Here is a 16,707-nt window from a genome sequence, read left to right on the forward strand (position 1 = left end):
ACAAAATACTAATTCATACCTCCTTATCAAATAACTTAGCAGGTGATTCCATATTTTCTAACTCAGTTGGTAAAATATGGAACCAATTTCCACAAGACCTCACTACCCTAACATCACTCCCACTATTTAAAACTAACCTAAAACGCTTCCTATCCAACCACTGGCTATGCTCTTGCAATAACCCTGACTAAAAACATCTTCTTTCACTTCAACTTCTCATATTTTATTCTTTAATCTTCCACCTTCTTATTTCCTAAATTTAGCATTCCAGCTTATTATCTCCATACTTGTTTCTGTTTCTCCCTAAATAAAAATGACATATATCTTAATTTTTCCACCTCTTATGAAATTGCATTAAACTAACTAATGTTCTTTACTTAAATTGTTCTCCAATTCTAGACCATACTGTATTCAAATACCTTCTTAACCTGATGTTAGCCTAAATTTTTTTTAAATACTTTTTGGTATATTTTTTTTAACTTGTTTAGTAGTTTTGTAGTGGAGCATGTCTTGCTATTTTTCTATAATTTTAAATTGTTTAGTTGTATGATAGCGGAGCTTTTCTCCCCGGGCCTCCACTGAAAATGGACATGTATCCAGCTGGACTAGCCCGGTAAACAAATGTAAAATAAAATAAAAAAAATAAATATATATGTGTGTATATATATATATATATATATATATATATATATATGTGTGTGTGTGTGTGTGTGTGTGTGTGTGTGTGTGTGTGTGTGTGTGTGTGTGTGTGTGTGTGTGTGTGTGTGTGTGTGTGTGTGTGTATGTGTGTGTGTGTGTGTGTGTGTGTGTGTGTGTGTGTGTGTGTGTGTACACATATTCCTCTAGATGTTAAAGTACATTTTCTGCACTGTTGAATGATTGTGCTGGATGATATGTTTGTGACAACATCAGATTGATGTATATCTGTCATGGCTTAGTGGGAAATCACTTTGGCTATGGTTTGCAGGGGCTTGTGTTCAAGACTTGCAAAGGCTGTTTATTCTGTTGCTCGCAGAACACAGGCCATTGGATACATAGTGATTAAGGCACTTTAAAGCAGTTGTAAGTGGGTTTGCATGGGTTTGTGTGGATTTAAGCACTGCTAACGTCCGGTTACAGTTTCTTATATTCAGTTAGCTGCTAAATTGCTTAATCTGTGTGGGCAGTGCTTACCCCTGCGCAAACAGGCTTAAACACGCTTGCAACTGCTCAAAAGTGCCTTAATCACTCTATATCGAACAGGCCATGTTCTGCCCAGCAACAAAATAAACAGCTCCTGCAAGGCTCGACCCCAGGACCCTAGAAACCACAGAAAAAGTGCTTTACCACTAAGCCACATCAGGTACAAACAAATCTGATGTTTTCAGAAACATATCATCCAGTCCAGTCATGCAACAGTACAGAGAATGTATTCCAACATATAGATGTATGTGTGTGTAAATATACTAATATCTAAACAGATACTACATATCTATATATGTAGTTTTATATATATATATATATATATATATATATATATATATATATATAGTTCTACCTGAGTTAGTCGACACGCCAGAACACCGACAAGCGAATTGCGAGCCCCAAAAGATCGACAATTCAGAAGACCGATGCGACGGATGAAAACACCGACGCAGAGGATGCCGACATGGGAAAAGGCTGTGTAAGTATGCGGTGGTGACGGACGTTAGGGTGCGAGTAAGGTAAGTGTGGATATTGACGGTCTGTGGGGATAGGGGTGGGTTAAGTGAGTTAGGAGTCAGTCTTGTGAGTTAGGTAAGTGTGTAGTAGTGATTGTGTTTGGGTTAGGGGCGGGTTAAGTGAGTTAGGGTTAGGGGCGGGTCAGAGTAAGTGTCTTGGTAGTGATTGTGTTTGGGTTAGGAAGGGTTAAGTGAGTTAGGGTTAGGGGCAGGTCAGGTAAGTGTCGCGGTAGTGATAGTGTTTGGGTTAGGCGGTTTAAGTGAGTTAGGGTTAGCGGGTAGCTGAGTTCTGTGATAGTGGCGGACCTTAGGGTTAGGGTTTGGGTTAGGGTTGTAGATAGCTGTGTATGTGAGGTTTAGTGTGGGTTTGTAGGGATTTTGGTGTGCTTGTGTTGTGTGTGTGGTTTTGGACAGGGAATGTGTTTTGTTTGTTGTTGATTGTTGTGATTGTGGTGTGTGTGAAGTGTATGAGGTTTCGTGTTTGTGTACCTTCGGTTATTTGTTAGCCGGGCATGTGGGTTTGTGTTTTGCACTGTCGGTTATGTGGTTTTCGTGATTGCGTTGTCGGTGTTTGAGGGGTTTCGATTATGTCAGGTAGAACCATATATATATATATATATATATATATATATATATATATATATATATATACATATATATATATATATATATATATATATATATATATAGAGAGAGAGAGAGTTCTAAAACTATATACATATATACTAATATATGTGTGAACATATATACATGCAAATGCCTACATCGACACATATATGTGTCTACACCTATATGTCTACATATACACAGCAAGTTACATATGTGTGAGTATACATCTATGTAGGTATATATGGACATACGTATATATATGTGTATATATATATATATATATATATATATATATATATATATATATATATACACATACATATATATATATATATATATATATATATATATATATATATATATATATATATATATGTAAGCAGATATATATAGCTATATAGGTATATATGGCCATACATCTGTAGATAGCAATGGCAGATTAACAAAAACACATATGTCCACAAGCACCGTTAATGGGGTTGAAAGGCCCCACACACTATATGTCTTGTACAAATCGGCATCCCCCCCACAGCCAAACACATCTGCCCTGCAATACACTACCAAGTGTTGCAGATCCCATAACCAGGACCTGACACAACATGAGCACAAGATGGTAACAGTACTGCATCCCACCTGCATGATGTCAGGCTGGTAATGGTAGCATATCATTTAGTAGAGTCTGCCACCCATAGGAAATGTAAAATGTGGAAGCCATCAACATCCCCAAGATACAGATACACAGACACAGATATGCAGATATATCTATATATATATATATATATATATATATATATATATATATATATATATATATATATATATATATATATATATATACACACCTCACACACACACACACACACACACACACACACACACACACACACACACACACACACATGCATATCACGCCGTATATAGATATACATGTGACTACACATACACACAGATATATGTACAGTAAGATACATGTAGAGGTGCACACAATATGGAACAACCACCTGTATGCACCTACAGTTAACACCTGAACAAGAGTGGACACCGTTATGGAGCCACCCATGCAAAATGACAATCATTGCCTGCAACATATATCCACAGAGAGGTCATGGGGAAAACACCACCGCTGAGGTTTGCAGAAATGGGAGATACCTTTAATTGTGTAGCCAGCCACTATTACAGTTCTATATGCCATGTCATATAGCTGTTCAGACACTGACATCCACATAAACAGAGTAATGCAACTGAGAAACAGTTATACTAATACAGTAGTCTGGAAAGGTTCACAGCTCTTGCTGTTCAGGCCAAGCCCTTCAAATTGTACAATAGTGAGGACAGGCTGGGCCACTGGATACCAAACAATCAACAGTATGTAATGCAGGTGTATAGTTGAGCAGCCTCTATCTACACTCTGTACAAAATCACTAGGTGTTATAGACAACGTGTGACCAAATGGATTGTAACTGTTACATAACAAGGCATAACTGACACCATCACATGCACACTGACAAACAGAACAGTCTGTATGACAGGAGACAGTAGGCTTGCATTAACCCAATTTATGTAAGTAATGTAAATATAGGTGAAGTATATGGTACTGTACATCCAGATACCTTAAGGTAGCTCACCCCTGATACTCCCACATTTTTTAACAGCCTAGGTCATTTATGGTACCCCACAGACTCAGCAATACAGGGCCATAAATTTAAAATTAAAAATATTTTAAATTTTTTTTATTTAAAATTTTTAATTTGGGTTTAAAATTTGGAAATTTCAAACATCTTTTTCCTAAAAAAACACAATTTCAAGGTTTAAGGGAAAAAACCCCCCTTTTTTTAAAAATTTTAAAACCAAAACTGTTTTTTCTCCAATTTGTTCAGTCCCAACCCCCAACAACATGCAAATGGTATATCCCCCGTAAGTGCATTTGGAAAAGTAAATACAATTAAATTCACCCTAAAATTAAATTTGGGAAAAAATCCCAAGATTTAGAAACAAGAGATTATATTATTATAATAAATATTAAATTTTAAAAAATAATTTTAATATTAAAACCATCACCCCACAAAACAAAAAAACCAAAACAATACACAATAATTTTAAATTAATTTACTAATTTCAAATATTAATAAGAAAACATTTTAAAGGGCCCAACAAAAAATCTCCTACATTCAACTGGAAAAGGACCTTAGGCCCCCCTGAAAAATTCCAATAATCCCAAAAGGGGGTCTAAAAAACCAAATTCAAAGAACTTTAATTGACTATTTAATTTTATATGTTATAAAGGGAATTTAAACAGGTTTATGAATAAAACTTACAATTAAATATCTAAGGTTAATTTTTCAAACCTTAAATTTAAATAGAAAGGGTTTAACAATTACAGTATGTAAAATTTATTAAGCTCATTCTACAAAATCGGTTAAAAAATGGAAAATGATTTTTATAAAAAATAACCACCTTTAAAAAGAAATTTTCAAGCATACCTTTTAATTATGAAGATGGGGAAATTTACTCAAGAAAAATTAAGGTACCCATACCCAATTTTTAAACCTAGGTATTTTTAACAAATAAAACATTTAACCCCGTTTCCCAGGTTTAAAAAAATTTATGGGACATTTAATGGACCCCTTATGTTTGGGAACAAGATGGTATCCCCAAACAATTAATCACCCACTTAGAACCCAAAAGCATGCATATTGAACTTTATGTAATGGGGGAATGAAAAAAAATTAAAATTTGTAACCAATTTATAATAATCCATACCTTACAGGGTTTTTATATAAGAAAAGATTACATGTATTTTAATTTAAAAACAACTTCCCTAAATAACGAAGCCTTGGGGACAGACCATAAATTCCAAAGCCCGGGGGAAAAGATGAGGGGAAAGATTCCAAAAAATTTAATTAATTAAAACTTAAAAAAAATAACAATTTCCTTTCTTAAGGTTTAATCCTAAAAATGTTCCCCCTTCCATTCCTTAAGAAAATTAATTTTAACCTTCCCAAAAAAGGGATAAAAATAAAAAGTTGTACTTGGATCAAATATCTTCTAGGAATGTGATAAATCTTCTGGTCAATTCTACCTTCAATAAACATATCCTCTAGGAAGTTTTTAATTAAGCTGTATGCCTTATTAACTTCTGAATGTGAACTTTTACTGTATGCATTAGTATTCAATAATACATTCATACGTTGCTGGTAGTCCAAGTTGCTTAATACAACTAAACCACCTCCTTTATCCGGTTTACAAAAATGCAGCCCCTGTGACTTAATATAATGCAAATATTCACATGCATCTCTGTTGATATTATAAAAAGCTTTATGCTTAAACCCAACCTTAACAGCATGCCTAATGTCTAGTTCACAGATCTGCTCGAACATTTCCAAAACCGGGTGCAATGGAGGGTTGTACGTACTAGGGATGTAAAATTTGTCAAGGTTACCAGTGTTCAAAACATCACTCATAATTAAATTAAAATTCGACTTCCTAGTGTAAGTTTTTACATAAACAATAGTGTTAACTATATTCAATGGTTGAGATGGAACAAAAGTAAGCCCTTTAGATAAAAATTCAACAATATCTGAACAAAACTCTGTAGAAGAAAAATTGTAAAGTTTAAAATTGCCTCCTTTGTTCCTGGTAATCAATGGGTATTGTTGGCCCATATCAATTGCCTAGAGAATGAGGTGCAGGCCAAAATTATGAGCCAAACATGCATGGAAATATGGACAAATATACATATATATATATATATATATATATATATATATATATATATATATATAAATGTAGACAGACAGCAATATGTATATATATGTATGACTCACAAATAATCATATAACATCAATTGTATATAGATAGATAAATATGTTCATATGTATGTATATATATATATATATATATATATATATATATATATATATATATATATGGTTCCCCTTCAGAAGGTCGAATGGCTGAAATCTCAAAATGCATATGACCAAAGCCATATGCTCGAATTTCAGAAGCTTGGCCTTCTGAAATGGAAAAAAAAAAAAAAAACACAAAACAATGTTTCTGCAGGAGGGGCAAGCTCTGCCTGCACCCCCCACACCCCCCCTACTTATTTATTCCAACTCCGAGATTGCAGTACAGTGTAGAAAAGGAAATCTCCAGTTCTGCACTGTATGCCGATCCCCATTCAGAAGGTCGAGCTTCTGAAATTTAGAGCATATGGTCTCGACCATATGAATTTCGAGATTTCAGCCATTCAACCTTCTGAAGGGGAATAATATAAATATATATATATATATATATATATATATATATATATATATATATATATATATATATATATATATATATATATATATATATATATTTATATATATATATATATATATATATATATATACATATATATGGGGTTACATATATACTTATATATATATATATATATATATATATATATATACATATATATAGGGGGTTTACATATATTATTAGAAATGTGTATAGCATGTCCACATGGGAACAACATCTTGAATCACTCACTACAACATAACAGACCATAGGCACTGTTAATGGGTTAGGGGCACAAATGAGGGCTACCTGGTAATTACTGCTATGTTGCCCCCTCCACAGCCCTAACAGATATGCTGTGCAATCCAATATCCAGCACATGCAGTTCCTGACTCCAGGACCCTCCACAATATAACCACAATGCTTTAACAGTAAGCCAATTCACCTGTAAACTGTCAAGGCTATATATGTAACATATCAAGCAGAAATGTCATTCTAACGTAGGGAATGTACAATGTGGAAGGAGTACACATTACAATGGTAAAAAGAAACGGTGCCAAAAGCAGCGCAATGACCAGAAAACAAGAAGCTGCTAGCGGTGCCAATAACTAGTCCCCAAAACACAATGTAGAAAGATTTTAATGAACAAAACACAGAATAATCAATAATGGATAAGCGCTTTCGTCACAATGACATCATCAGAACAAGTAACTATTACAAGAGTTCTCATTTTATACAGTTCTTAGTAAATCATATGACCCAACCAATTAAAATTAAAAAAAAAACAGTCATAACATTTCATATAGAAGGCTTTGGGATATAAAAAACTATGAAAATATGAACCTGTATAATACAAAATTACAAATATATAAATTAATAATTCTAACTACATTAAAATGTATGCAACTGAATAATGTAAAACTAAGAAAAAACTGAGGGATTTTGGTGTCATAATTTACAAGCCCTGAACTTTAATTCTGGTTTGATACTGATAGCATCATTTAACCCTGGATATTCAGCACCATTTAACCTAAGTTGCCATTTAGTTTCAGCCCTCATTAATTTATTTTTCCAATCCCCCCTCTAAAATCTACCTGTACAACTTCCAATATACCAAATTTAAAACTATGAAGTGGATTCTCTTGGATGTGTTTAAATAAGGCATTATTTTCGTCCTTCCTAATAATACTATAGCAGTGTTTGTATATCCTACTATTTAATTTCCTTTCCGTCTTGCAAATATAATAACAAGAACAGGAATTACAACTAGCAAGATAGACAAAACCTGAAGTGACACATGAACCAGCTACAAAATTGACATCAATGCCATAAGGACCTAAACTAACCCTGGGATTTTCATTGATGTACCCACAATAGTCACAAGAACCACATTTGTGTGTACCTTTCTTAATACTTTTCACATTAGGTTTGTTTTCCAAAATATTTTTCAAGTTGCTACCGACCCTATAGGTAAATAAAGGTTCTGGGCCTATTACATTAAATAGGTCTCTGTTTCCCTTAAACATTGCCCAGTTATTTTGGATAATCTTTTTTACCTCATTTGATGTTTCACCATATGTAATAACCGTGGCTTGAGAAAAATCCTTTTGTTCACTTTGGTTGACGTTTGTAATTTCTACCTCAGCCCCTAATAATGGTTTGTATCTATCATTCCAATCATTCATCACTTGATCCCTAATGTTCTCTACAAAATCTAATGGATATCCTCAGTGCAAAACCATGTCCATAACTAGTTTATTCTCTTCCTCTACCAAGGTCCTGTTAGAACGCATCCTTACAACCCTAACCATTTGCCCCTTAACTATATTTCTCTTAATATGAGGGGGGTGGTTACTTGAAAATTCAAGGTAATCATTGGAAAAAGTGGATTTCCTGTGAACCTTGGATTGGAATGAGTAGTTGGTGACATCCTTAAATATTTTTACGTCAAGAAAATTGATTTCTTTACAATTACCATTTCCAGTAAATTTGAAATAATCACATAATATGTTCATATAGTTAAGAAATCATTCAAAAAAATGTATCCTTCTTCCACAAAATAAATAAATCATCTAGAAACCTTAAATAAAGGTGCCATTCATTTCTATAACTAGAGGTAAAAATAAACTGATTCTCCCACCCATATAAAACTAAATTAGCAAAAATGGGAGCACAGCTGTTGTCCATGGCTACTCCTTGAACCTTGAACCCAAAGCCTTCAGTTGTACACCAAAATCCCTCATTTTTTTTTAGTTTTACATTATTCAGTTGTATACATTTTAATGTAGTTAGAATTATTAATTTATATATTTGTATTTTTGTATTATACAGGTTCATATTTTCATAGTTTTTTATATCCCAAAGCCTTCTATATGAAATGTTATGACTGTTTTTTTTTTTAATTTTAATTGGTTGGGTCATATGATTTACTAAGAACTGTATAAAATGAGAACTCTTGTAATAGTTACTTGTTCTGATGAAGTCATTTTGACAAAAGCGCTTATCCATTATTGATTATTCTGTGTTTTGTTCATTAAAATCTTTCTACATTGTGTTTTGGGGACTAGTTATTGGCACCGCTAGCAGCTTCTTGTTTTATGCACATTACAATGGTGCAGATATGCACACAAATCTATACACTGATAAATATATTGCCACATTAATGTATTTCAGCTTTGCTTTCACAAACAGTAGCTACGGTTAAGGATTCCATCTTTTTTCACACAAATATACATCAGTTCTGCAAATCCAAAAAAAAAAATGTTTAACTCTAGCAAGCAACAGCAGGATCAATCAATTACATCCATACAGATAGCCCCCTGTGCTCAGCAGTTGCGACTCTTACAGGCAGTTTGTTGATGGTTTATGCCATAAATACTTGGCTGTGATCAGAACTAATATCTGGTTGCATTTCTAACATACACACTCATCCAAACACAGAAACTCATTTACAAACCCTCTCTTTGTCCCTTCCTAGCCACTAATTTGAAATGTATCAACCAGAACGACTTCTAAGATCTAATTCCAAAAAGTAATTAAATTGCACATACCCACATGTCCAGCTGAGAATCAACTAATGTCCTTCTCTCTTGCACACTTCTGGAATTTTCTACCATCTCCCATCTGCATCACCAGCAGTCTCTCCTCATTTAAAACCTTGTTGTCCTCACACCTAACTTCACAATGGAAGTGCTCCTGCTCCCATCCTACCTAATCCTTCTAATACCACTTCCACTCTCCTAGAGCTAAGTACGCCATCACTGCCTCCTATCATTTCACAGCTCTATTGAATTATTTGACCAACTACTTAACACTTACCCTATGCTGCTACTTTTGCATAAAAAAGCGTTTTTAGTTGCTGTTTTACAAATTATACTGATGTATTCTATCATTGTTAACCTTCTGTTATTATATTTACTTTGTATTCCTATGCGATAATCTGTAATGTAAATGTGCAATGTGTACTATATATATGAATTTTTCTGGAGCGTTTTTCTCCAAGACTCCATTGAAAATGGCCTCCTTGTGGCCCAGTTGGACTATCCTGGCAAACAAACTGCAAATAAATATAAATAAAATAAATAGTGTGTGTGTGTATATATATATATATATATATATATATATATATATATATATATATAGCTATATTTATATGTAATGAGGAATGAGTACAGTGGGACAATTACCCCTTTCTTCTTGATGAAAAGCCCTCAGTGATGAGGTGTGCCACATAGCCTGATATTACAGGTGTACTCTCTAGATCATTGAACCAAGTCTCATTTACTGCACAGATATCAATGTTCCCCATTTGTAGGTGTGCCTCAAGAGAGTGCCTTTGTAGGTTTAGACGTCTAGCATTGAGTAGCTTTACCTTCAGTTTTGCATGCTTGTATCTGTTATGGTGGTGGTTTTGTCCTTTGAACCTTGCCTATGGGGTGCCAAGAGCTGTAGCCAGTAACCTGAATCCCAGGGGCAACAGGTGCAGACCATCCCTGGCAAAGCATCCTGGTTTGTCAATCATGTTGTCCCAGGCACACAGATACTGGATTCCCTTTGAATGCCATCAGAAGCTTAGCCACTTGTTGAAGTCATTGCTGTGTATATGTATATGTGTGAGTGTTCATATGTATATATATATATATATACATATATATACACATATATACATCTATATCTATATATATATATATATATATATATATATATATATATATATATATATATATATATATATATATATATATATATATATATATGTACATATATATCTCCATATATGTATGTGGATATGTATATGTCCATATATGTATGTGGATATCTATATGTGTATATATCTATATAGATATGTGGATATATGTGCACACATATATGTTTACCGTATGTCCAGAACATGGAGTGGAGTCCTACCTCAGCACCAATAGTCCCAACCCCCTTATTGAAAGGGGATGTCATGGAGGTATTGCAGGTATACATGTAGACTGTTGCTACTGTCATACGGGTGTCTTAACAGACATGGGTGTGGGAGGTCACATCTGCTGTAGACATGTGCACCATTGGCTACGGACAGACATCCTGAGGGCATCATAGTAAAGTACCACTGCTAGCACAGTAATGATCCCGTGGACTACAGCAGGGATATGACTAATATATGTGGGCAGTCTGGCACTCTGTGGTCAGTCCAGAAGTGTACACATGTCCCCTTCATGCAAGATATGTGGACCATGCCTCCCAGTGTGGATGTTACTAGTCATGTACATGGGTATATCATGACAATACTGAAGTACATATTCCCACACAGTGTATGCATGCACACACACCAGTTTGTCTTAACACATAATACCTGTTGGTGCTAAATACACATAGCCACATACTACCCAGTAGATAGTGACATACATCTGTACAGCATACCATTACTTTGTCAGAAATACACAACAGTTATGCTGGCCTGGCTGCAGTATGTCTTGCAAGTAACTGGACATAACAGCACACTGGGTAATTACAGTAGGCTGCTAGGCATGTCACAAAGCACTGGAAAAACCACAGGCAGACTGCCACAACAATGGAATATATATTGTATGGGGGAATGCACATGTTCCTGTGATTATAGCGGGCTCAACACGCAGGTTACAGCACAGCATAGCAGACACCTGTGAGAAAATGCATACCCACATCCAATGTCAATGCAGCCACAAGCACATATAATACACAAGCTTAACACTGGAGCAGCATGTAACATCAGACAGAACAGGACATAGAACAATGGCATCTACCACGTTCTTTACAGAGCCCATGGTTTGTAAGCATAATACACATACAGTCATTGTTCATCCTACCTCAGGGGTCTGCAAACTACGGCTCTGGAGCCACATGTGTCTCCTCAACCCTGCTGTAGTGGCTCCTTGTACCTCTGAAGATTAATGGACGCTCTACCACACAACACACACACCCACACACACCCACACACACATACACACATACACACACACACACTCACACACACACACACACACACACACACACACACACACACACACACACACACACACACACACACACATACACACTCACATATACACAGATCAAGCAATCCCTACACAGGAACAAAATTATGGGCATATGTTAGGTATTGTTCTTAAACACTTGGTTATATGCAGTATAACTATATATGAAACTGTATATGCTATACTATCTTCATTGTAGGACTCAGATAGCTGTTGTGCCTCATGATGAATTTATTTTGGTGGGTGAGGGGTCAGGAAAGGCTTTTTGGATAGTGAAGGCTCCAGACCCCTGCCCTACATACACAGACCACAGTACTGTACACAAAAGCTCAGAATGTCCAAGTAATGTCCTCAGAAACAGCCCCTACTACACACAACATGTCCAGCAGTCTTTTATCTGACTGGCTTGTTATCAGGTATGATGTCAATAAAAAAAGGTGTACAGACCATATGCACCATATATATGTGGGCTTCATTTGCACATCACATGTGTGCACCTCTGCAGTCTAGAGGTCAGTGCATGTAACAGTGTGCTATTCCCCTGTACGTCAGTGTATGTGGGGTATGCACCATAAGTATCCTAGGGTGTTACAACATTTGAGGAATACCAGTAGTAAGCTGCCTTAAGGTATGTGGATGTACATTACCATACACTTCACCTTGTGAACATTGCTGGCCAACTGCTTACTGCCATCAGTGTGATTGTGATAATTTCAGTTATGCATTGTTATGTGACCACCACCCATAGTGTCAACCAAGGTCTTTTCCCCTAGGGATTGCATGCAGAGTGTATTTAGAGGCTGCTGGGCTACACATCTGCATTACATACTGTTTATTGCTTATTATGCTGTGGCCAAGTCTGTCTTTCCTGTTGTACTACTTGAAGGCCTTGGCATGGACACCAACAGATGTGATGTTTTTGGATTACTGTAATAAATGATCTGCTTGAGTGTTGCATTACTCTGTATGTCAAATCATAATCAGCTATATGACATGGCATATACAACTGTAATAGTACACGACTGAACCTTTCCTATGTATACAAACCTGTGTGTTGTGTTATATCCTTTGACTTTTCTGTGGGTATATGTGTCAGGAAACAATTGCCTGTGGTATGGGTGACTCATACACTGTCCATCATATGAGGTTGCAACTGTAGAGATGCTGGCTGTTCAGTATGGTGTGCACCCTCTGCTTATGTATCTTCATAGACATACCTCTGTGTGTTTATGTATAGTTGCATATATATATATATATATATATATATATATATATATATATATATATATATATGTGTATAAATATGTAAGTATCTGCATACATGTGCCTGTGTATATGTATCATAGGACTGTTTATTGCTTACACATTGTACATTCACAATGGAAGCCAGACTGTACTGCATGATATGTTTTCAATACTAGCCTGACATAATACAGGTGGGATGGTTTACTGTTAACATCTTGCTGCCATGTACTGCCAGGTCTTGGCTATGGCATTTGCAACAGTTGGTAATGTATTGCAGGGCAGACCTATTTTGCTGGGTGGGGGGATATCTATACTTGTAAGATATATGTTGCTTCTGCCCCCTCAACCCCATTAACAGTGCCTGTGTTCATATATGTCTTTGTTATGTTCTCTATTATATCTATAGATATATATATATCTGTATATACATACATACATATTTATATATATATATATATATATATATATATATATATATATATATATATATATATGTAGACATATATGTACAGATGTATGCATGGAAAGAGAGCTATATATTTATTTAGTTTTATATATATATATATATATATATATATATATATATATATATATATATATATACATATATATGTGTGTGTGTGTGTGTGTGTGTGTGTGTGTGTATACACACACATTCATGTAGATGTTAAAGTACATTTTCTGCACTGTTGAATGATTGTGCTGGATTATATGTTTGTGATAACATCACCTTGATGTATATCTGTCATGGCTTAGTGGTAAATCACTTTGGCTATGGTTTGCAGGGGCCTGTGTTCAAGCCTTGCAAAGGCTGTTTATTTTGTTGCTCGGCAGAACACAGGCCGTTGGATACATAGTGATTAAGGCACTTTAAAGCAGTTGTAAGTGGGTTTGCACGGGTTTGTGTGGATTTAAGCACTGCTAAATTCCGGTTACAGTTTCTTATATTCAGTTAGCTGCTAAATTGCTTAATCTGTGTGGGCAGTGCTTACCCCTGCGCAAACAGGCTTAAACACGCTTGCAACTGCTCAAAAGTGCCTTAATCACTCTATATTGAACAGGCCATGTTCTGCCCAGCAACAAAATAAACAGCTTCTGCAAGGCTCGACCCCAGGACCCTACAAACCATAGAAAAAGTGCTTTACCACTAAGCCACATCAGGTACAAACATATCTGATGTTTTCAGAAACATATCATCCAGTTCAGTCATGCAACAGTACAGAGAATGTATACCAACATCTAGATGTATGTGTGTGTAAATATACTAATATCTAAACAGATACTACTTATCTATATATGTAGTTTTATATATATATATATATATATATATATAGAGAGAGAGAGAGAGAGAGAGAGAGAGAGTTCTAAAACTATATACATATATACTAATATATGAGAACATATATACATGCAAATGCCTACATCGACACATATATGTGTCTACGGGTCTCCTTCTAATGCCAGCCCGTTTAGCCGACAGGAAATAACGCCAGAAACCCGACAAGCGCGGTTGACCGACCTTTCGAATCCCAACAGGCGGAAGACCGACAAGGGGAATGTGTAGCGACCTGGTAATTATCACGATAGTGAGGGATTTAGGAGTAGGGAGCGGACAGGTAAGTGTGCAATACTCAGGGATGTAGGGTTAGGGTGTGTGATAGGTGAGTGTCGCGGTAGTGTCGGAGCTTGGGGTTTGGGGTGTGTAAGTGAGTTAGGGTTAGGGTGCAGGTAGGGAGTGTGTGCGGTAGTGTCGGACCTTAGGGTTTGGGGTGTGTAAGTGAGTTAGGGTTAGGGTGCAGGTAGGGAGTGTGCGGTAGTGTCAGACTTGGGGTTTGGGGTGTGTAAGTGAGTTAGGGTTAGGGTGCAGGTAGGGAGTGTGTCTAGTGTCGGAGACTTGGGGTTTGGGGTGTGTAAGTGAGTTAGGGTTAGGGTGCAGGTAGGGAGTGTGTGCGGTAGTGTCGGAGCTTGGGGTTTGGGGTGTGTAAGTGAGTTAGGGTTAGGGTGCAGGTAGGGAGTGTGTGCGGTAGTGTCGGACCTTAGGGTTAGGGTTTGGGTTAGGGCTAGTGGATATGTGTTGTAGTGTACTGGGTTGTTGGCGTGTAGTGTGTCGGTGTTATGGTGTTGGTGTTTGGCGTTGTCGGGTTTGTGTGTTGTCGGGTTTCTGGCGTCGGTTATTTCCCTGTCGGTAATCGGCGTTCGGGCATTAGAAGTAGACCGTGTCTACACCTATATGTCTACATATACACAGCAAGTTACATATGTATGCAGATATATATCTATGTAGGTATATACGGACATATATATATATATATATATATATATATATATATATATATATATATATATCTATATATATATATATATATATATATATATATATATATATATATATATATATATATATATATATAGCAGATATATATATAGCTATATAGGTATATATGGCCATACATCTGTAGATAGCAATGGCAGATTAACAAAAACACATATGTCCACAAGCACCATTAATGGGGTTGAAAGGCCCCACACACTATATGTCTTGTACAAATCGGCATCCCCCCCACAGCAAAACACATCTGCCCTGCAATGCACTACCAAGTGTTGCAGATCCCATAACCAGGACCTGACACGACATGGGCACAAGATGTTAACAGTACTGCATCTCATCTGTATGATGTAAGGCTGGTAATGGTAATTTATCATTTAGTACAGTCTGCCACCCATGTGGAAGCTATCAACATCCCCAGGATACAGGTACACAGACACAGATATGCAGATACATATATATATATATATATATATATATATATATATATATATATATATATACACACACACACAACACACACACACACACACTCACACACACACACACACATATATAGATATACATGTGACTGCACATACACACGTAGATATATGTACAGTAAGATACATATATCGAAGGTGCACACAATATGGAATAGCCACTATGCCTACAGTTAACACCTGAACAACTGGACACTGTATGAGCCACCCATGCAAATGACAATCATTGCCTGCAACATATATCCACATAGAGGTCATAGGGAAAACACCACACACAGGTTTGCAGAAATGGAATACCTTTAATTGTGTACTATTACAGTTCTATATGCCATGTCATATAGCTGTTCAGACACTGACATCCACATAAACAGAGTAATGCAACTGAGAAACAGTTATACTAATACAGTAGTCTGGAAAGGTTCACAACTGTTGCTGTTCAGGCCAAGCCCTTCAAATTGTACAATAATGAGGACAGACTGGGCCACAGGATACCAAACAATCAACAGTATGTAATGCAGGTGTATAGTTTAGCAGCCTCTATCTACACTCTGTACAAAATCACTAGG

This window comes from Protopterus annectens, chromosome 1.part0 (genome assembly GCF_019279795.1).
Source record: "Protopterus annectens isolate FY-2018-M chromosome 1.part0, PAN1.0, whole genome shotgun sequence".
NCBI classification, from domain to species: Eukaryota; Metazoa; Chordata; order Ceratodontiformes; family Protopteridae; genus Protopterus; species Protopterus annectens.